This window comes from Amblyomma mixtum, chromosome 9, assembly GCF_055824585.1.
Source record: "Amblyomma mixtum isolate Tamu chromosome 9, ASM5582458v1, whole genome shotgun sequence".
Lineage (NCBI taxonomy): Eukaryota > Metazoa > Arthropoda > Arachnida > Ixodida > Ixodidae > Amblyomma > Amblyomma mixtum.
This window is the reverse complement of record NC_143020.1, coordinates 55412594-55433594: the sequence shown is the minus strand read 5'-3', so window position 1 is coordinate 55433594 and position 21001 is coordinate 55412594. Positions and strand designations below refer to the sequence as shown.

The 21001-nt window shown below is 53.5% G+C and overlaps 3 pseudogenes; all 3 read left to right on the top strand.

The window, feature by feature from the left end:
• The first annotated feature begins 9135 nt into the window (after positions 1 to 9135).
• Positions 9136 to 10757, top strand: LOC149329101 (uncharacterized; annotated as a pseudogene).
• Positions 10758 to 14261: 3504 nt separating this feature from the next.
• On the top strand, positions 14262 to 18022 carry LOC149329100 (uncharacterized; annotated as a pseudogene).
• On the top strand, positions 17698 to 19748 carry LOC149329099 (uncharacterized; annotated as a pseudogene).
• The last annotated feature ends 1253 nt before the right edge of the window (positions 19749 to 21001 follow it).

Sequence of the window (21001 nt, the reverse complement as noted above, 5' to 3'; positions counted from 1 at the left end):
TAGAAGATAAATAATAATAATTATTGTTGTTATTATTATTATTATTACTTGCTAGGCTTCAAGACAGCTAATTAGAAACGGGAAGTGTTGTCATATTTCTGACGGAACGTAACCTTGTTCCGGGACTAGACAGTTGGGCCATGAAGTCAACTTGATGTTTCAGGTTACATACTGAAGCAGCATTCGAGGTATTCATTTCACCGTTTTTTAAAGAAAATGTGCAGTGTACATTCTTGCACGGTGCCTTGTTTTTCATCCCAATTTCTTCAATTTTTATTGCCTACTCTCTTCTTCCTATGCTGTTTCCGTATTCCTGCCACTGCACACCGGGTGCCCGCATACGTGGTTTTTCAGCTAGACCCCAGATCATGGCTCATTGACGCGATAGAGTAAGCTGCCATGAACGTGTCAGCAAAGTTTCATGGTATTTACTGCTTATAGTGTGCGAAGTGAACTCTACTTCATTCCTTGCAGCGCGTTGTTGCATATGTATAGCGCTGCCATCGTTGTCATCATGGAGCCACGGTTGCAACGTCAGTCCATGCACCACTGCTCGAGAAACAGCAGGCTTATGACTGGCAACGGTGCCACAAATCGGCATTTCAGAGCTTTTGCATTCGTTTTCTTCAAAGCGAAAGGTTTACCAGCCAAGTTACCGCACGGTCATCGGCGTTGCTATTTGACGAAGTGGAGGAGAGGTGTTGCTATGGCAGCCAAGTAGCATCACGTCACTCGCCGCCGCACCGCGGGCCGCCGGGCCGACTGCTGCGCCGACCGCCACTTTAGCAGCTGTGGCAGAACCAACTACCACTTGTCTAACCACGATTCTCGCCGTTTGCTGGAATAGGGAGCCGGCGAATCACCAATTTTACCGCTCTCGCGGTTATCGCATTGCAGTTCTCGCTGTGGACGGGTCGAGTTGGCCCGAGCCATCTACATCGTCGGGACGATTTCGCTAAACCGCGTATAGCTGAGCTAAACTGCAACCATTTTGAGGCCAAAGCTTCGCTACGCTAGCTAAAGCCAGTTTCGCCGTGGCCATAAGTTTGGCCTTCAAATTACCTTGATAACCGGAGCCTATGCAATGTTGCCAATAGGTAAAGCAATTGAAATGTGAATAAATGGCCCCCTGGGACAGTGGACACCTTAGTCGCACCTTTAAGCTACGAAACCGATGAAGTGCGGCAGCTTGAAAGCAAAGGAAATGTGCACAACTGGCCACCCTGAGACATGTACATCTCAGTCTTGCTTTAAGCTAAGTGGCGGTAGTGACAGTTGCGCTGAATGGGTTGGAATTGACAACTTTGTAGCAGAAACGCAGCACTGAAGCCATATGGGATATTGGCTGTCGGCGTTCATTGTGTTAATCGACGTTGGCGTCGAAAAAGTTTTAGACTCCGATGATTTTAACTAAGGGAAGTGCGCATAACTGGCTTCTTGAGGCAGTGGACGGTTCAATCTCGCTTTGAGATACGTGGTGTGGTGAGGGATCGATGTGGGCTGCATGCGTTAGCGCCGACATCTTTGTGGCAGAAACGAGGCACTGAAGCAATAGGCCGTAGCTTTCATTGGGTGAGAAGACTATCGCGATCAACGATTAATTTGCCACCTGCCAAGGTGGCAAGGTGGGCGCACTGCCTATCCAGTGTCGGAACGCACTCAACGTTGCAGACGCCAAGCCGCGTCTAGTTGACCGATACGTCATAGCTTTCGCTCTCTAACCAGGTTCAACAGGGGTTAAACCACAGGAATGTTTAAGGCGAAAGCGGTTAATGGTTCATACTGTCGTGACCAAGACGTGTTAGCAAATTTGTCCGCGTTTCAGGTTGGTAGAAATGGTCTTGACGTCACTGCGAGAAAATTTCGTTAGGTGCCCACCGAAACATGCGAGACAGTTACTGCGCAATTTCCTTTCCTCAAATACAATTTTCGACTGGTGGCCACCGCGATATGTGAGATAGTTACTGCGTAATTTCCTTTCCTCAAATACAATTTTCATTTTCTTCATTACGGCCACTGTTTCTCTTTCTTCTTTGACTACACTTTCACCCTTCCGTGTACGGTGCGGTTCATGTGTCCACTGAGATGACAGAGAATAACAGGGGCATATCCTTTCCTCGAAGGTCAACGCTTCATATGGCCGACGCCGCTGCCTTCCCATCCAGCCACAGCGGGTCGTGCTCGCTGTCCACGCCAGCGGAGGGAGTCCACGAACTTGCCGACATGGATACCCAGGACGCCATGCCCGGAATTTCTACCACCGACACAACGGAGGGGGGCCTACCGCACGGGACGCAACGAGACAGGACTGAAGCCTACCCGAAGGCGACGCCATGGTTCAGGATTATCGACGCACGCAAAAAACGATTCAAACCTGTAACGGAGGCAGAAGCACACACACCTGCCGAAAGATCGCGACCCGCACGCCCCATCAAATTACCGAGGCTGCCGCATGATGACTACAAGGTGGTAATACGTCTACGTGGAGGGGTGACGCTGCATAACAACTCCGGTAGGTCACTTCTTGCTGCTTTGCAATTCAAGCTCAGCCGCCAATTGACCCACGAGGCCAGAGTCAGGATCAAGCCAGAGCAAAACATCGCTATTCTGAGCACCCCAGATCCGGACCTCACGGAACAGATATGCAACATCCAAGCAATCAATCTAGGAGGAAAGGAATATTCAATGAGCGCTTATGCAGCCTCACCAGATAACTCATGTAAAGGCATCATTACCGGCGCCTTACCGATACCTTCAGAAGAGGAATTACTAAACTGCACGGAAACATATCCCCAACAAATCAACATCATTCAAGCGAGGCCTTTCGGCACCAAGGGGGCATGTCTATATACCTTTGAAGGCAAAGCAGTGCCACGGTTTGTCTACCTCAGCGGCATCGAATACAGGTGCAAACCATTCCGACCAGTGATGCAGGTTTGCGGATGCTGCCTGAAAATAGGGCACCGTGCTGACATTTGTCCCACTCCGCAGGAGAAAAGATGCTACAATTGCGGAGTACGCAATCCTCCACCAGGACATGTCGATTGCAAAAAGTACTGCATCGTCTGCGACACATCGGACCACTCCACCATTGACACGAACTGCCCGGCAAGACAGAAGAACTACACCACAAGAGGGAAAAAGACAAGCAAAGCTGATGAAGGCGTAATCCGACGTCATCATTATAAAGACATTGCTGCACAGAGCCAAATGCAGAATAACCAAAAGCCTGAGCAGAAGCAAAAGAATGCGCAGAAGAACAAGACTGAACAGGAGCACGAGACAGAGCATCGGCCCAAATTTAACCAAACCCAAGCCGACCGGCCGGGAGAACTTCAAGGATCTAACAACAGCACAACACTTCCCACGAAAGGGAATCTGAAAAACGGTCCAAGCAAGGCACTCGCCATCCATCCAAAGAAAGCTTGGAACAAGAGCAGAGAACAATGGCCACCCCTCCCACCACTGAGGAAGGAAAACCCAGTGGCCACCACGGGTGTCCAGACACCTTTGGAGCAGACCATGGAGACCGAGACCTCAGAACCGTCGGACAACCAAGATAGCAAAGACCACACGGAAAAGCGCAGTGTGGACACCGTGAACGCTGGATATAAAACTTCACAACGCGATTTCGCACAACTTCAACCCCTTCGGGTGCCCAGTGGTACCGAGACAGACGCCACCGAGCCACGGGCCTGTACCTCGAAAGCCAGTGATTGCGCATCCCACATCCAGGAGACCCAGGAGACGCAGTCACTCCGGAACGCTACACCCGAGAAAGAAGCCGGCTCTGCTAAAAGCGGTGAGTTGTCCGTCCAAGCAGCCTCCACTCCCACCTCTTTTCGAAACCCTGACTCCCCTATTACACCTCAAGAGGCGGTTAAACAGTACATACGTTCCGCTGAATTTCGCTCAGAAATCACTACCATAATAAATACTATAGTTGCTGAACAACTCGGAGCGATGCAGCAACAGCTCATACTAGCCCAGGCACAGTTGATACAGTCCATGGCTGACAGGATAGAAGCTACGATTAACACACGCTTGGAAAAACATGAAGCCGGCATCAACAAGCTTTTCGAACTTGTACCGCATCAGGAATTGCCTCGCAAGCAGCGCGCAGTTGAACCCGCTGCCTGTCCTCATCCACTCAATCCAGACCAGCAACATGGCGCAGAACAATAACACGCGAAAACGTCGGCGGCGACACCAGTCCAACACACCAGCAGAAATAATTATATGGCAATGGAACTGTCGCAGCAATCGCCGAAAACAAGCACAACTAGCCGCATATATAGCAAACTCCCCTAATCCCCCCCATGTCATCGCTCTGCAAGAGACGGAAACAAATCGCATTCATATCCGCGGTTATCACACGGCAGCCCTTACACCACGTACGGCAATCTTGACACTCGCATCCATGCCGGTACTAGACCGCACACCGACAAACACGCCCCACAGCAAGGGCACTCAATATACCGCGATAGAGCTAAGCTCACCAGGACACACATATGGCCTCACTATTATTAACATATACAGCAATCCTAAAGATAAAGGCAGTTATTCCGGGTATCCTGGGCTCCTTCCGTTCCTCAAACCTTCTTGTGGTGGGTGATTTTAATGCACGTCACACGCACTGGGGATACAACTCGGATACCCCCAAAGGTAACCTGATTTCTACCGCAATGGCTGATTACAACCCCCACCGTACCCACTCGCATTGGCACAAGCGTCACCCGCGACACCACACCCGATCTCACATGGGCCACACAGAACATAATCGTTAAATCTCACACGGTGCTCCAGGATAGCCTTGGAAGTGACCATTTTCCAGTCTCCACTATTATATCTTATGAATCCAAGATTTTCAACCCTCGTTCGCAGCTTCTCACTGACTGGGATAAATTGCGCTCATATTTGGCAACTGATTCGACAGAACCCCGTACTGTCACTGACTGGACAGACCGTCTGGTGAAGGCCATCCAGGCGAACAGCAAAAGCATTAAAAATACCCCTAAGGCACCGCAGGTTGATCCGCATCTGGCTCATCTATGGGAGGCCCGACAGGGACTTCTCAAGCGCTGGCGTCACCAGCGACACAATCGTAAATTGAGACTCCGCATAGCCGCTCTCACTCGCGAGGCAGAAGAATACGCGAACACGCTAGCCCGCGCAAACTGGGCAACCTTTTGTAACGACCTGAAGGGTACATTAAGCACTAAACGCACGTGGTCCCTCCTACGCGCTCTCTTGGATCCAACAACCACTAAATCTCAGACACAAGTAAACACACAACGTCTAATACAACTAGAGCTCCAAAAGGGCACCGACGTAATTGGCCAACTACGGGACACTTATATACCCACATCTCTTCAGTCGGCAGATCCACCCAATCTACCTCCACCTAACCCAGAACTTGATGCCGACATCACCTTAAACGAAGTCCGCCGAGCACTCTTTAGTATTCGCCGCTCTACGGCGCCGGGGCCGGATGGCATAACGTACTATCAGCAACGAATGAAACGCGAACACGAAAACGTCGGTGGCAACACAACAAAGCCGAAGTATTAGCTCGTGGATGAGAAATACAAGCGAGGTTGAATAACACTTCTAAAGAAAAGTCTTCGCGCCTTCGAAAATAAAATAGTAGAAGCCAGTATTCAACTTCCCCTGGCCAAGAGCTGCGTATATTGCAGTGCGTGGTTCAGTTGTCTTGTTCGCGTTTCATTTCTTGCTGATAGTACAAGGCACTACTCAATCTGGACGATGTCTCCCTCCAGGAACTCACGGAGCTCTTTAATAACCACTGGCAAGCTGGGACGCTCCCATCAGCCTGGACCCATGCCAGCATGCGATTTATACCCAAACCGGGCAAAGCCTTCACTCTTCAAAATTTGCGCCCCATCTCCTTAACGAGCTGTGTCGGCAAGCTCTTCGAGCACGTCATTCTCAATCGCCTGCAACCATTCCTAGAAACAACAGGCTTTCTCTCAAACGTTCAATTCGGCTTCCGCCCAAACATCTCGGCGCAAGACGTACTTCTCGCGCTTAAAGAGTCCCTCTTTTGCACTAAGCGTCGTACAGCCTCTACGCGAGCCATACTGGCCCTGGATATCCATAAGGCTTTCGACACAATAAGCCATGACCATATCCTCACGACATTAGCCACCACGGGGTGTGGCACCCGCATATGGCAATATATTCGGGCCTTCCTTCAGGGGCGCACGGCAGACCTCCACCTTGGGGATATTGCCTCCCAGCCTTTCCCCCTGCCTAACCGGGGAACCCCACAAGGGGCGGTTCTATCACCTTTACTCTTTAACATTGCCCTAGCGCCACTGGCAAAGGCCCTTGCTGCTGTCCCAGGGCTCCACACAGCCATATACGCAGATGATATAACCCTCTGGACAACGGGAGGATCCCTTGGAACAGCCCAGGATATCCTGCAATCTGCCATAGACATCACCACCACTCATTTAGCAAACACAGGCCTCCGTTGCTCTCCAAATAAATCGGAACTCCTGCAGCTGAAACCCCTCCCCAGTGACCCCCCGATTGAACTGCACATGTACGGGAATCCAGTGCCCATTGTGCCTCAGGTGAAGATTCTCGGCCTTCTAATTAACAACACACTCGATGCAACCGCCACCCTTCAGCTCTTGCAGAGACAGACCAAACAGGTCGCTGCACTTATCAGGCGGGTGGCAGCACGCAATCATGGGCTGTCTGAACGCGAGACCCTCAATATGACAAATGCACTAATCATTAGCCGCATTACATATCACCTTCCATACCACATACTCACTCAGCGGCAAAGACAACAGGCAGACATCCTAATACGCACGGCTGTCACCTCTGCCTTACGTCTTCCACGGACGGTTAGCACGAAACGTCTCCTGGCCACTGGTACCCACAATACAGTGATGGAATTAATAGAGGCTCAGCGCACCAACCAATTAGTCCGCCTGAGTCGCACGGAAACAGGACAATGCCTACTGCGACAGCTACGTCTCAATCCACCAATTCCCACCCCAACAAGTCCTACACCTTACATGATTTCTCTGCGCACGCAGGATCACATATATTAGAAGCCCCTACCGCGCAATATGAGTGCTAGTCTCCATCACGGTAGGCGGCAGGCACGAGCGAGCTATTACACGAAAACATACAGCAACCGCTCCGATATCCTTTATGTCGACGCGGCACAAAATTCTAAACCAGGATATTTCACGGCAGTCGCAGCCTATGAAGACGGCACTTTGGGGGCCGCTGCCACTATTCGAACTAATTCGCCTGCAGAGGCGGAAGGAGCCGCCATCGCACTTGCTCTGGCCCACTCCATCATTGACAAAAACATAACAGAAATTTGCACAGATTCAGAGGCCGCGTACCGCCACTACCTACAGGGCGTGGCGACTCCGGCAACACACCGTATTCTTACCACGGCCACCTCTCTCGACCGAACGGTTACTCTGTCGTGGGTCCCTGGGCATGCCTCGATCCCCGGTAATGAGCGCGTTCATGCGCTGGCCCGAGAACTCTCGTCCCGGACCCCGGAGGATCAGGCACCCAACCCTGCGCAAGAAGCCCCTTCGGTCCTCTCTACATATCACCAAATTACCAGATTTTACAAATTCAGCCGCATGACACTGCCACCACCCCACAGTACCTTGTCGCCCTTATCCAGCGCCACATGGCGGCAATTACAGACAGGCTGCTTTATTTCACCCCACCGCCTCTCATGCTTTCATCCCACCTTTCCTCCTGATTGTAACACCTGTGGCGTGCCCAAATCCACACTTTTCCATTACCTTTGGGAATGTCCTTCCCCAAAGGCAGTATCCCCCATCCCCAATCCCACTCATTCTTCCTGGGAGGCTGCTTTACGGACCGCTCAGCCCGCCGGCCAGAAATGGCTAGTGGATCGGGCTTTACGTGAAGCGCAAGCCCGTGGACTCCTGGACCAGTAGGGGACCACCCTGGAAGATTTTTTTTTTTTTGTGTAATAAAGTTGTTTCCATCCATCCATCCTTTCCTCGAAGAAGCGTTGCGTTGAAAGGGCAACGCATCGCGCCCAACAGGTGGTGGCGTTCTGTGGACTCCCTGGCAGCGCTACAACCCTCATGATCGGACGCCACGCACATGATCGGACGCCACGCGCCACGCTTCTCGAGTTTCGAAACCGAAATCCAGCTTTGTGCTGCCGGCCAATCAAAGACGTGGAGGAAGCGCGGATCCCTCACTTGACGTCACCAAGTTCTTTCGCACGCTCCCACGTGGCTTTAGTAGTCGCAGGGATTCACACAGAAGCAAAACGCTGCGCCTGGCACTTCCTTGCGGAGCACGTCAGATCAGAACGTTAACGAACGCAGAGCTTCAGCATGCCATTTTGACAACCAACTGGGCTGCCTGTGAACGATGTCACTGCGTTCGATGCGTGCGGAAAATGGAGGTAGATGTGGGACACGTTCATGTCACGTGTGCTGCCAAGATGAAGATGCACAAAGCGCCCCCTGGATTTTCTATAAAATTGTAAATTGGTTTTTTGAGGAAAGGAAATGGTGCAGTATCTGTCTCACATATATCGGCGGACACCTGAACCGCGCCGTAAGGGAAGGGAGGAAGGTAGGAGTGAAAGAAGAAAGAGAGAAAGAGGTGCCGTAGTGGAGGTCTCCGGAATAATTTCGACCACCTGGGGATCTTTAACGTGCACTGAGATCGCACAGAGGCGCCCGTGTGCTGTGCGATGTCAGTGCACATTAAAGATCCCCAGGCACCTCTTTCTCTCTTTCTTCTTTCACTCCTACCTTCCTCCCTTCCCTTACGGCGCGGTTCAGGTGTCCGCCGATATATGTGAGACAGATACTGCACCATTTCCTTTCCTCAAAAAACCAATTTACAATTTTATAGAAAATCCAGGGGGCGCTTTGTGCATCTTCATCTTGGCAGCACACGTGACATGAACGTGTCCCACGTCTACCTCCATTTTCCGCACGCATCGAACGCAGTGACATCGTTCACAGGCAGTCCAGTTGGTTCAGTCAAAATGGCATGCTGAAGCTCTGCATTCGTTACCGTTCTGATCTGACGTGCTCCGCAAGGAAGTGCCAGGCGCAGCGTTTTGCTTCTGTGTGAATCCCTGCGACTACTAAAGCCACGGGGGAGCGTGCGAAATAACTTGGTGACGTCAAGTGAGGGATCCGCGCTTTGCCTGTTGTCAATAGCGCCCCTACCCGATATGCTACCCTCAGTGAAGGACTACCGTGCACAGAAGGCCCGCCCAATGTCGTACATCAGGTTTGGTGACCCAGACTGTCAGAGCTTTCCTGAAAGGCTCCCTAACACGGTGCATGTGCAGCACACTGGGCACGATGTGCTCGTCAGCGCAAAGCTGGACGGAAGCGTTCGCCTTGCACTGCAGACGCTGCTCCAAGCTCAGAACGCTCGCGAGCCCGCCTGGCGTCCTGAAGCGCGTCCAGCACGGGAACGGCCCAGCGCTCCGCAGCTTTCGGAAGCCGTGGAGGAGAACATACTGAAGATCATGGCGTAGGCAATGTGCGCGACCGCGTGCTGCAGGACGCGTTCTCTCGGTGCTTCTATATGTCGCTCGATGTTGAGCAGTACGGCTTCGGTTCGCTGCAAGATTGCCTGGCACGGTTCCGATTGTCGGCACACAAGGAGACAGTTCTGCCACAAGCCACTGTCGGCACGTTGTCGCCGGACCCGGAGGGCGTTTATGTGCCGCGCTTCGCGGAGGCGTATGCACGTGAGTGGGGCCGTCGGTCGACATAGAGATCCACGCAGCTGCTGCGCCGCTGGGCCCGAGTGTTATTGCGTGCAGAAGCCCGACTCTTCGGTCGACTTCATCCTTCAGCCGGGCGTCTCTTCGGACGCCGTGTTACTGCCTTCCGGACCTCTACCCGCCCCGTCTTCTGTGCGTGTGGCCGAGGTGTGTGGTAGCCCCGTCGTACTGACGGTGGCTCTGCTGGCATCGGAGAAGAAGTCACCGTTCATTGTGAACGCGTCCTTGCATCACATCTACGGGCCGAAGGCGTTTGAACCACCGTTCGACGCGGAGCCATGGTCGCCCCTGTGCCGCACTGTGCGCGAAGGCTTGGCTCCGCGGCCGTGTGGTCACGGTGACAGGCTACACGTGCAGTTAGAGGAGGGCGGGCACCGGTCGCTCACGCCACATGGGCTGCGGCTTCTGGCGCTACGTTGTCCCGAGCTGCCCGCACTGTGCACGGTGGCGGCCGTCACGTTGCCGCTGGAAACGAGAGCATGGTGCGAGACGGCCGGCGAACGCCTGTTCCAGGTGACCCAAGGTTGCTAGCTGACGTGCCTCTTGGATGGGATTCGCGTGAAGCTGCACAATGAGCGGGGAGTGTCGCTGACGACACAGCTGGCCGGCGAAGACCTGTGGAAACCGGCCTGGCGGCGTGAGGTACTTGAAATCAACGCTGTTTGGCTGGAAGAGCAGCGCCACGTCTTTTCGTACGGCCTGCCGCGGCTGATGGGCTCGGAGAGTGACGGTGCACTGGAAGGGCTCCAGCGCCGTAGAATCCGCTTCCAGTGCGTGTGCCTGTATCGCGACTCCGAGCCATGGCGTACCCCGGTGCCGATGCTTGGAAGCAGCGTACAGTGCGCATCCTCCCGGCCGACGAACTTGCTGATGCCGTGAATGTGCTCAGCTATCGACACACTACTCGCATTATTCGAACTTCCGTACTATGATAGAAAATAAAGAATTATTATTGTTGTTATCATTATTTTTATTACTTGCGAGGCTTCAAGGTAATCAGGTACGGGAAGTCGTGTCATATTTCTGAAGGAACGCAATCTTGTTCCGGGACTAGACAGTTGGGCCATGAAGTCCAACTTAATGTTTCAGTTTACATACTGAAGCAGCATTCGAGGTATTAATTTCACCATTTTTTAAAGGAAATGTGCAGTATACATTCTTGCATGGTGCCTTCTTTTTCATCCCAATTTCATCACTTTTTATTGTCTACTCTTTTCTTCCTATGCTGTTTCCGTATTCCTGCCACTGCAGACCGGGTGCCCGCATCCGTGGTTTTTCAGCTAGACCCCGGATCATTGCTCATTGACGCGATAGAGTATGCTGCCATGAACATGTGAGTAAAGTTTCATGGTATCTACTGCTCAGAGTGCGAAGTGAACTGTACTTCATTCCTTGCAGCGCGTTGTTGCTTATGTAGCACTGCCATCATTGTCACCATAGAGCCACGGTTGCAACGGTCCCTGCACCACTGCTCGAGAAACAGCAGGCTTATGACTGGCAACGGTGCCACAAATCGGCATTTCAGAGCTTCTGAATTCTTTTTTCTTCAAAGCGAAAGGTTTACCGGCCATGTTACCGCACGGTCATCGGCGTCGCAATTTGACGAAGTGGAGGAGAGGTGTTGCTATGGCAGCCATGTGGCATACACGTCACTCGCCGCCGCACCGCGGGCCGCCGGGCCGACTGCTGCGCCGACCGGCGCTTTAGCAGCTGTGGCAGAACCAACTACCACTTGACTAACCACGTTTCTCGCCGTTTGATGGAATAGGGAGCCGGCGAATCACCAATTTTACCGCTCTCGCGGTTATCGCATTGCAGTTCTCGCTGTGGATGGTGGTGGTGGTGGTGAAAAACTTTAATCAAAGAGAGCTTGAGGGTAAAAAAAAACCCTGCTGCATGGTCGGTATCCTTAGTCCGGGACACCGCATGACGAGGCCCCGTCTCGCGCCCGCTTGACCAGAGCCCTTTGGGACTCCAGTGTGGAGCAGTTGAGGTCAGTCTCCCATGCCTCTCGGGTGGGGGTGGGGGAGGGGGGAAGGTGAGGATTCTGAGTACATGCCCACACCATGTGAAAGATATCGGAGATCTCTCCACAGTGCGGGCAGCGCCCATCTGTGTTCGGATCGAAGTGTTTTGCTATTGCAGGACAGAGAAGGGTTCCTGTCTGCAGGCGCCGCAGAGTTCGCTCCTCCGCCTTACTCAGCCCCTTGGCGGGTGCCGGGTAGAGACGGTGGCTGTCGCAATAATAAATTAGGATTTCGCGGAACCGCAGAAGCGGTTTATGAGCTTCTGAGCCATGAGAGCTAGGATGAGGAGCCCGGTGTGTGAGCGCTCGGGCGGCCGCATCAGCGGACTCATTGCCTCGTAGACCCTGGTGGCCAGGAGCCCAGATCACTTTTGTGCGAGCTGGATCGGCGAGAGCGCGTTTTAGAATTTGCGAGGCAAGAGGTGATATTTCGCCTGCAAGATAATGTTCACAGGCCCGGCGAGAGTCTGTGATTACCGTTTTCGATTTTGGATCGGCGGCAGCGAGAACTATTGCGACTTCCTCCGCTCGTGTTGATGGACGGATCGAGTCGGCCCGAGCCGTTTACATCGTCGGGACGATTTCGATAAGCTAAACTGCAACCATTTTGAGGCCAAAGCTTCGCTACGCTAGGTAAAGCCATTTGCGCCGAGACCACAAGTTTGGTTTTCAAATGACCTTGATAACCGAAGCCCATGCAATGTTGCCAATAGATAAAGCAATTGAAATGTGATTAAATGGCCCCCTGGGACAGTGGACACCTTAGTCGCGCCTTTAAGCTACGAAACCGATTAAGTGCGGCAGCTTGAAAGCAAAGGCAATGTGCACAACTGGCCACCCTGAGACATGGAGATCTCAGTTTTGCTTTAAGCTAAGTGGCGGTAGTGACAGGTGCGCTGAATGGGTTGGAATTGACCACTTTGTAGCAGAAACGCAGCACTGAAGCCATATGGGCCATTGGCTGTCGGCATTCATTTTGTTAATTGGTGTTGGCGTCGAAAACGTCTTAGACTCCGATAATTTTAATGGCTTCCTGAGGCAGTGGACGGTTCAATCTCGCTTTGAGATACGTGGTGTGGTGAGTGACCGATGTGGGCTGCACGCATTAGCGCTGACATCTTCGTGGCAGAAACGCGGCACTGAAGCAATAGGCCGCAGCTTTCATTGGGCGAGAAGACTATCGCGATCAACCATTAATTTGCCACCTGCCAAGGTGGCAAGGTGGGCGCACTGCGTATGCAGTGTCGGAACGCACTCAACGTTGCGGACGCCAAGCCGCGTCTAGTTGCCCGATACGTCATAGTTTTCGCCCTCTAACCAGGTTCAACAGGGGTTAAACCACAGGAATTTTTAAGGCGAAAGCCTTTAATGGCTCATACTGTCGTGACCAAGACGTGTTAGCAAATTTGTCCACGTTTCAGGTTGGTAGAAATGGTCTTGACGTCACTGCGAGCAAATTTCGACAGGTGCCCACCGAAGCATGCGAGACAGTTACTGAGCAATTTCATTTCCTCAAATACAATTTTCGACTGGTGGCCACCGCGATATGTGAGATAGTTACTGCGTAGTTTCCTTTCCTCAAATACAATTTTCATTTTCTTCATCACGGACCCTCTTTCTCTTTCTTCCTTCACTCCATTTCCACCCTTCCTGTACGGTGCGGTTCAGGTGTCCACTGAGATGACAGAATTACAGGGGCATTTCCTTTCCTAGAAGAAGCGTTGGGTTGAAAGGGCAACGCATCGCGCCGAACAGGTGGTGGCGTTCCGTGGACTCCCTGGCAGCGCTACAACACGTTGTCGCGTTCCACTCCTAAGGGCAAAGATTAAGCGTCATTAATTGGCAGTTAATTAATGCACCAACAGAATGTGAACTGAACAATCGCGTAGCAGAATGCAACACTGACGCTTTCGACTTTCACCACTTTAGCTGCTAAAGTTCCTCGACATTTTTTTTTGTTGTTGCTAACTTCCAAAAGTTTCTATTTAGAACGCGGAAAAAAGTGCCCAACCTCATGAACGGACGCCGCGCGCCACACTCCTCGAGTTTCGAAACAACCGAAATCCAGCTTTGTGCGGCCGGCCAATAAAAGACGTGGAGGATAGAAAATCCAGGGGGCGCTTTGTGCATCTTCATCTTGGCATCACACGTGACATGAACGTGTCCCACGTCTACCTACATTTTCCGCACGCATCGAACGCAGTGACATCGTTCACAGGCAGCCCAGTTGGTTCAGTCAAAATGGCATGCTGAAGCTCTGCGTTCGTTACCGTTCTGATCTGACGTGCTCCGCAAGGAAGTGCCAGGCGCAGCGTTTTGCTTCTGTGTGAATCCCTGCGACTACTAAAGCCACGGGGGAGCGTGCGAAATAACTTGGTGACGTCAAGTGAGGGATCCGCGCTTTGCCTGTTGTCATTAGCGCCCCTACCAGATATGCTACCCTCAGTGAAGGACTACCGTGCACAGAAGGCCCGCCCCATGTCGTACATCAGGTTTGGTGACCCAGACTGTCTGAGCTTTCCTGAAAGGCTCCATAACACGGAGCATGTGCAGCTCACTGGACACGATGTGCTCGTCAGCGCAAAGCTGGACGGAAGCGTTCGCCTTGTTCTACAGACGCTGCTCCAAGCTCAAAACGCTCGCGAGCCCGCCCGGCGTCCTGAAGCAACATCGTAAGGCATACACAACTCTTGCCAAACTCCGCAAAGTCGGCGACCAGGTGGGCCGAATGGTTCGCCGCGTTTCCAACAAGCGAGGAGGGTTGCGAAGTAAGGATGCGATGCGGCTCGCGCATGCCTTCGTAACAAGTCGAGTACTGTACTCGACTCCTTACCTCCGCTTACGGAAACATGACAAAGATCACTTGGAGATTGTACTCCGCAAAATTTTCAAGAGAGCCCTCGACCTCCCGATATCCACTTCCAACGCGCGACTTCTCGCTTTGGGGGTGGTGAACACCTATCGAGAACTCCGCGAGGCGCATCTCGTTAACCAATACACGCGTCTCGCCCAGACCGTGTCCGGTCGCCGCCTCTTGGACCGGTTACATATCAGACATGATCACCATACCATGGAACGGGTTCGAGTGCCAGAACTGTGGAGAAGCGCCCTCTACGTTCGACCCCTTCCGACTAAGATGAACAAGGAGGAACATAATGGCCGGCGCCAGGCGCGGGCGAATGCCCTGCACCGCCACTATGGCTCAAAGAAACACGTCTTCTACGTCGACATTGCAGGCCCCTATCGCTCCAGGGGGGAATGGTACACGGCTGCAGTCATACACGAGGGAAAACAGGTGGACGGCCTCTCGTTCAGAGCGCCCAACTCAACGCATGCGGAGGTGGTGGCGATCGCCCTCGCAGCCTCCTATCCCGACTCTAAATTCATCCCCACAGACTCTCGCGGAGCCTGTCGTAACTTTGAGTTCGGTTGGATCACTCCACTCGCTCACCAAATTTTACACCGCAGTACTCGCGACGGCGATCCAACTCATCGCTAAATCATATGGGTCCCCGGCCACCAAGGTATGCCAGGTAACGAAGCCGCCCATGAGGCAGCCCGCGCACTCACTCACCGGGCACCAGGCGTCCCTTGGGAGGAGCTTAACCCAGATCACAGCCCTCTCCTTTCTTTTAAAGAAATTACTGAGCACTATCGTGCCGAACACCGGCGATACCCAGTTCCTATGAAAGGACTGCGTAAAGCTGGCGAACGAATTCTCCTCAGGCTCTTTACAAACACCCTGCTGTGCCCGGCGGTTCTCAAGCACTTTAATCCTTCTTTTGACGGCCGCTGCTCATTCTGTGGGGAGGTGGCCGACACCTTCCACATGGTTTGGGCATGCAGAAAAAATCCTTCTCTCCCCCCAATCACCCCTTCCCCTACTCGAGAGGACTGGGAGGCGGCCCTACTCAGCTGCCAGGAACTATCGGCCCAGCAGGCCCTGGTTCGGCGGACTTGTGTAGCGGTCTCGACCAACAGGATCCCGGAATGAGGGACTCCGACTAGTATTGTAAGGGGTGAGACCCACTAGGGGCCTCTACCCGAGCACGTCTCTGTACATTACTAAATAAATGATTTTCTCCTCCTCCTCCTCCTGAAGCGCGTCCAACACGGGAACGGCCCAGCGCTTCGCAGCTTCCGGAATCCGTGCTGGAGAACATACTGAAGCTCATGGGTTTGGGCGATGTGCGCGACCGCGTGCTGCAGGACGCGTTCTCTCGGAGCTTCTATATGTCGCTCGATGTTGAGCAGTACGCCTTCGCCTCGCTGGGAGATTGCCTGGCACGGTTCCGATTGACGGCACACAAGGAGACAGTCCTGCCACAAGCCACTGTCGGCACGTTGGCGCAGTACCCGGAGGGCGTTTATGTGCCGCGCTTCGCGGAGGCGTATGCACGTGAGTGGGGCCGTCGGTCGACATCGAGAACCACACAGCTGCTGCGCCGCTGGGCCGGAGTGTTATTGCGTGCAGAAGCCCGACTCTTCGGTCGACTTCATCCTTCAGCCGGGCGTCCGTTCAGACGCCGAGTTACTGCCTCCCGAACCTCTACCCGTCCCGTCTTCTGTGCGTGTGGCCGAGGTGTGTGGTAGCCCCGTCGCACTGACGGTGGTTCTGCTGGCATCGGAGTAGTAGTCACCGTTCATTGTGAACGCGTCCTTGCATCACATCTACGGGCCGACGGCGTTTGAACCACCGTTCGACGCGGAACCATGGTCGCCCCTGTGCCGCACTGTGCGCGAAGACTTGGCTCCGCGCCCGTGTGGTCACCGTGACAGGCTACACGTGCAGTTAGAGGAGGGCGGGCACCGGTCGCTCACGCCACATGGGCTGCGGCTTCTGGCGCCGCGTTGTCCCGAGCTGCCCGCACTGTGCACGGTGGCGACCGTCACGTTGCTGCTGGAAACGAGAGCATGGTGCGAGACGGCCGGCGAACGCCTGTTCCAGCTGACCCAAGGTTGCTAGCTGACGTGCCTCTTGGATGTGATTGGCGTGAAGCTGCACAATGAGCGGGGAGTGTTGCTGAAGACACAGCTGGCCGGCGAAGACCTGTGGAAACCGGCCTGGCGGCCTGTGGTACTGAAATCAACTCATAAACCGCTTCTGCGGTTCCGCGAAATCCTAATTTATTATTGCGACAACCACCGTCTCTACCCGGCACCTGCCAAGGGGCTGAGTAAGGCGGAGGAGCGAACTCTGCGGCGCCTGCAGACAGGAACCCTTCGCTGTCCTGCAATAGCAAAACACTTTGATCCGAACACAAATGGGCGCTGCCCGCACTGTGGAGAGATCTGCGATATCTTTCACATGGTGTGGGCATGTACTCAGAATCCTCACCTTCCCCCCTCCCCCACCCCCACCCGAGAGGCATGGGAGACTGCCCTCCTCAACTGCTCCACACTGGAGTCCCAAAGGGCTCTGGTCAAGCGGGCGCGAGACGGGGCCTCGTCATGCGGTGTCCCGGACTAAGGATACCGACCATGCAGCAGGGTTATTTTTTTTTAACCCTCAAGCTCTCTTTGATTAAAGTTTTTCACCACCACCACCACACCGAAACATGCGAGACAGTTACTGCGTAATTTCCTTTCCTCAAATGCAATTTTCATTTTCTTCATTCGGCATTTCTTTCTCTTTCTTCGTTCACTCCACTTCCAGCCTTCCGTGTACGGTGCGGGTCACGTGTCCACTGATATGACAGAGAATTACAGGGGAATTTACTTTCCTCGAAGAAGCGTTGCGTTGAAACGGCAACGCATCGCGTCGAACAGGTGGTGGCGTTCCGTAGACTCCCCGGCCGCAGCCTTCGGGCTGCGGCCTCGGGGCTGCGGCCGTGTATCTGTTTTTTCAGCCAGCGTCCGTCCCGGCGGAGGCGGTTGTTGCGACGCGCGTCTTTACTCTCTCTTTTATTCTGTCCTCTTATCTTTCAACTTTCTTCTATCTGCACGTGGCAGCGGTGGTGGCTCGGCTTGAGCCAGTTGGCAGGCCCGTGCACTTTCCTTTTCAGCCTTCTCTCAGTCGCAACCAACCAACAAACCTGGCAGCGCTACAACACGCTGTCGCGTTCCACTCCTAAGGGCAAATATTAAGCGTCATTAATTGGCAGTTAATTAATGCACCAACAAAATGCGAAGTGAACAATCGCGTGGCAGAATGCAACACTCACGCTTTCGACTTTCACCACTTTAGCCGCTAAAGTTCCTCGAAATTTTTTTGTTGTTGCTAACTTCCAAAAGTTTCTATTTAGAACGCGGACAAAAGTGCCCAACCTCATGATCGGACGCCGCGCGCCATGCTCCAGAACTTGGTGGCGTCGAGTGATGCGCGCCTTGCTTGTTGTTAGCAGCGGCCCTACCAGGTATGCTACCTTCAAACGACTACCGTAAACAGGAGAGCTGTCCGGTGCCCTACATCAGGTTTGGTTATCCACACTATCCCAACTTTCTTGGAAAACTCCCTAACACGGTGCATGTGCAGCGCACTGGGCACGATGTGCTCGTCAGCGCAAAGCTCGACGGAAGCGTTTGCCTTGTACTACAGACGCTGCTCCAAGCTCAAAACGCTCGCGAGCCCGCTTGGCGTCCTGAAGCGCGTCCAGCACGGGGACGGCCCAGCGCTCCGCAGCTTTCGGAAGCCGTGCTGGAGAACATACCGAAGCTCATGGGATGAGGCGATGTGCGCGACCGCGTGCTGCAGGACGCGTTCTCTCGGTGCTTCTATATGTCGCTCGATGTTGAGCAGTACGGCTTCGGTTCGCTGCAAGATTGCCTGGCACGGTTCCGATTGACGGCACACAAGGAGACAGTCCTGCCACAAGCCACTGTCGGCACGTTGTCGCCGTACCCGGAGGGCATTTATGTGCCGCGCTTCGCTGAGTCTTATGCACGTGAGTGGGGCCGTCGGTCGACATCGAGAACCACACAGCTGCTGCGCCGCTGGGCCCGAGTGTTATTGCGTGCAGAAGCCCGACTCTTCGGTCGACTTCATCCTTCAGCCGGGCGTCTCTTCGGACGCCGTGTTACTGCCTCCCGAACCTCTACCCGCCCCGTCTTCTGTGCGTGTGGCCGAGGTGTGTGGTAGCCCCGTCGCACTGACGGTGGTTCTGCTGGCATCGGAGAAGTAGTCACCGTTCATTGTGAACGCGTCCTTGCATCACATCTACGGGCCGACGGCGTTTGAACCACCGTTCGACGCGGAACCATGGTCGCCCCTGTGCCGCACTGTGCACTGACTTGGCTCCACGCACGTGTGGTCACCGTGACAGGCTACACGTGCAGGTAGAGGTGGACGGGCACCGGTCGTCACGCCACATCGGCTGCGGCTTCTGGCGCCACCTTGTCCCGAGCTGTCCGCACTGTGGACGGTGGCGACCGTCACGTTGCCACTGGAAACGAGAGCATGGTGCGAGACGGCCGGCGAACGCCTGTTCCAGCTGACCCAAGGTTGCTAGCTGACGTGCCTGTTGGATGGGACTCGCGCGAAGCTGCACAATGAGAAGGGACTGTTGCTGACGACACAGCTGGGCGTCGAAGACCTGTGGAAACCGGCCTGGCGCCCTGTGATACTTGAAATGAATTTTGTGTGGCTGGAAGAGCAGCGCTACATCTTTTCATACGACCTGTCACGGCTGATGGTCTCGAAGAGTGACTGCACTGGGAGGACTCCACCGCCGTGGAATCTGCTTCTAATGCGTTTGCCTGTATCGCGACTCCGAGCCATGGCGTACCCCGGTGCCGGTGCTTGGAAGCAGCGTACCGTGCGCATCCTCCCAGCCGCGAATCTTGCTGATGCCGTGAATGTGCTCAGCTATCCACACACTATTCGAATTATTCGCACTTCGGTACTATTATAGAAAATAAATAATTATTAATAACTAGTACGAAATGTGCAAGTCATGCGTAACTATCATTAACCACCATTAATACTGCCACACTGCTGACACTGCCGGCGCCACATGGTAGCCGAACCTTGTCTCCCAGCGCGTGGCCGAGCGTCTTCTTTGTCTTAAATGAGCTTGGCGGTTCGGCGAGCCTTGTCCTAAAAAACGGCTCTGCTTCACGCTTCCTGCTGCGTTTGTCGGTGACAATACTTAGACGTTTCTAGATGTTTCATAGACGTTGTGTCGAAGATTCTTGACAGTTCCATCACTTGACAGTTGAGTGACACAACATGATGCATGACTTTGGAACAATGGTGAAGACCAATTAGCCTAATTAACCCTTCTAGTCAGACCACATAAATAAATAAAACCGAGTAGGAAATTGGCTGAGTTGGGCAATCGAACCAGGGTCTTCTGAGTTGAGACGAGCACGCTAACTGCTCCGCCATGCCAGCTCGATCGATGGTTTAGAGTGAACAAATGCGCGTCTAGCTAATAGGGCGTCTTCGTTCACTCCCGTCTTCCTTGGTTTATTGGTTTAGTTTATTGGGGTTTAACGTCCCGAAGAAACTCGGGCTATGAGGGACGCCGTAGTGAAGGGCTCCGGAAATTTAGACCACCTGGGGTTTAACGTGCACTGACATCGCATAGTACATGGGCCTCTAGAATTTCGGCTTCATCGAAATTCGGTTTCCCTTCCCTTACGGCGAGGTTCAGGTATCCCCCGAGATATGCGAGAGAGACATTTCCTTTCATCAAAAACCAATTTACCGACGAGCAAGGCGTACAACGGAACGGGCGATGGCTTTCTATGGACTCCCTGGCAGCGTTGCAAGACGCTGTCGCGTTCCGCTCTCAGAGGCGAAACCTAACATCTTAACAACGCATCAGTGACACAAGCAGCAACACTGCGCTTAAGGCTTTCGCCTCACCGCACTTTAGGTCAACGAAGTGCCTCCTGAATCTTTAAGGAAAGGAAGTGCGCATAAGTGGCTCCCTGGGCCAGTGGACGCCTGAATAGCGCTTTGAGGTACGTGGTGTGATGAGAGAGATGTGGGCTGCATGCGTTAGTGCTGATAAGGTTGTGGAAGACACGCGGCACTGCAGCGATAGGACGCAGTGTTCTTTTCGTGAACTCTCGCGAGCAACCATTAATTGCCACCTGCCAGGGTCTCAGGGTGGGCACGCTGATTATTCAGTGTCCGGAATGCACTCATCATTACAGCCGCCAAGCCCCGTATAGTTGCCCAATACACCAAAGCTTTCGCTCCCTGACCAGGTTGAAGAATGGTTGAA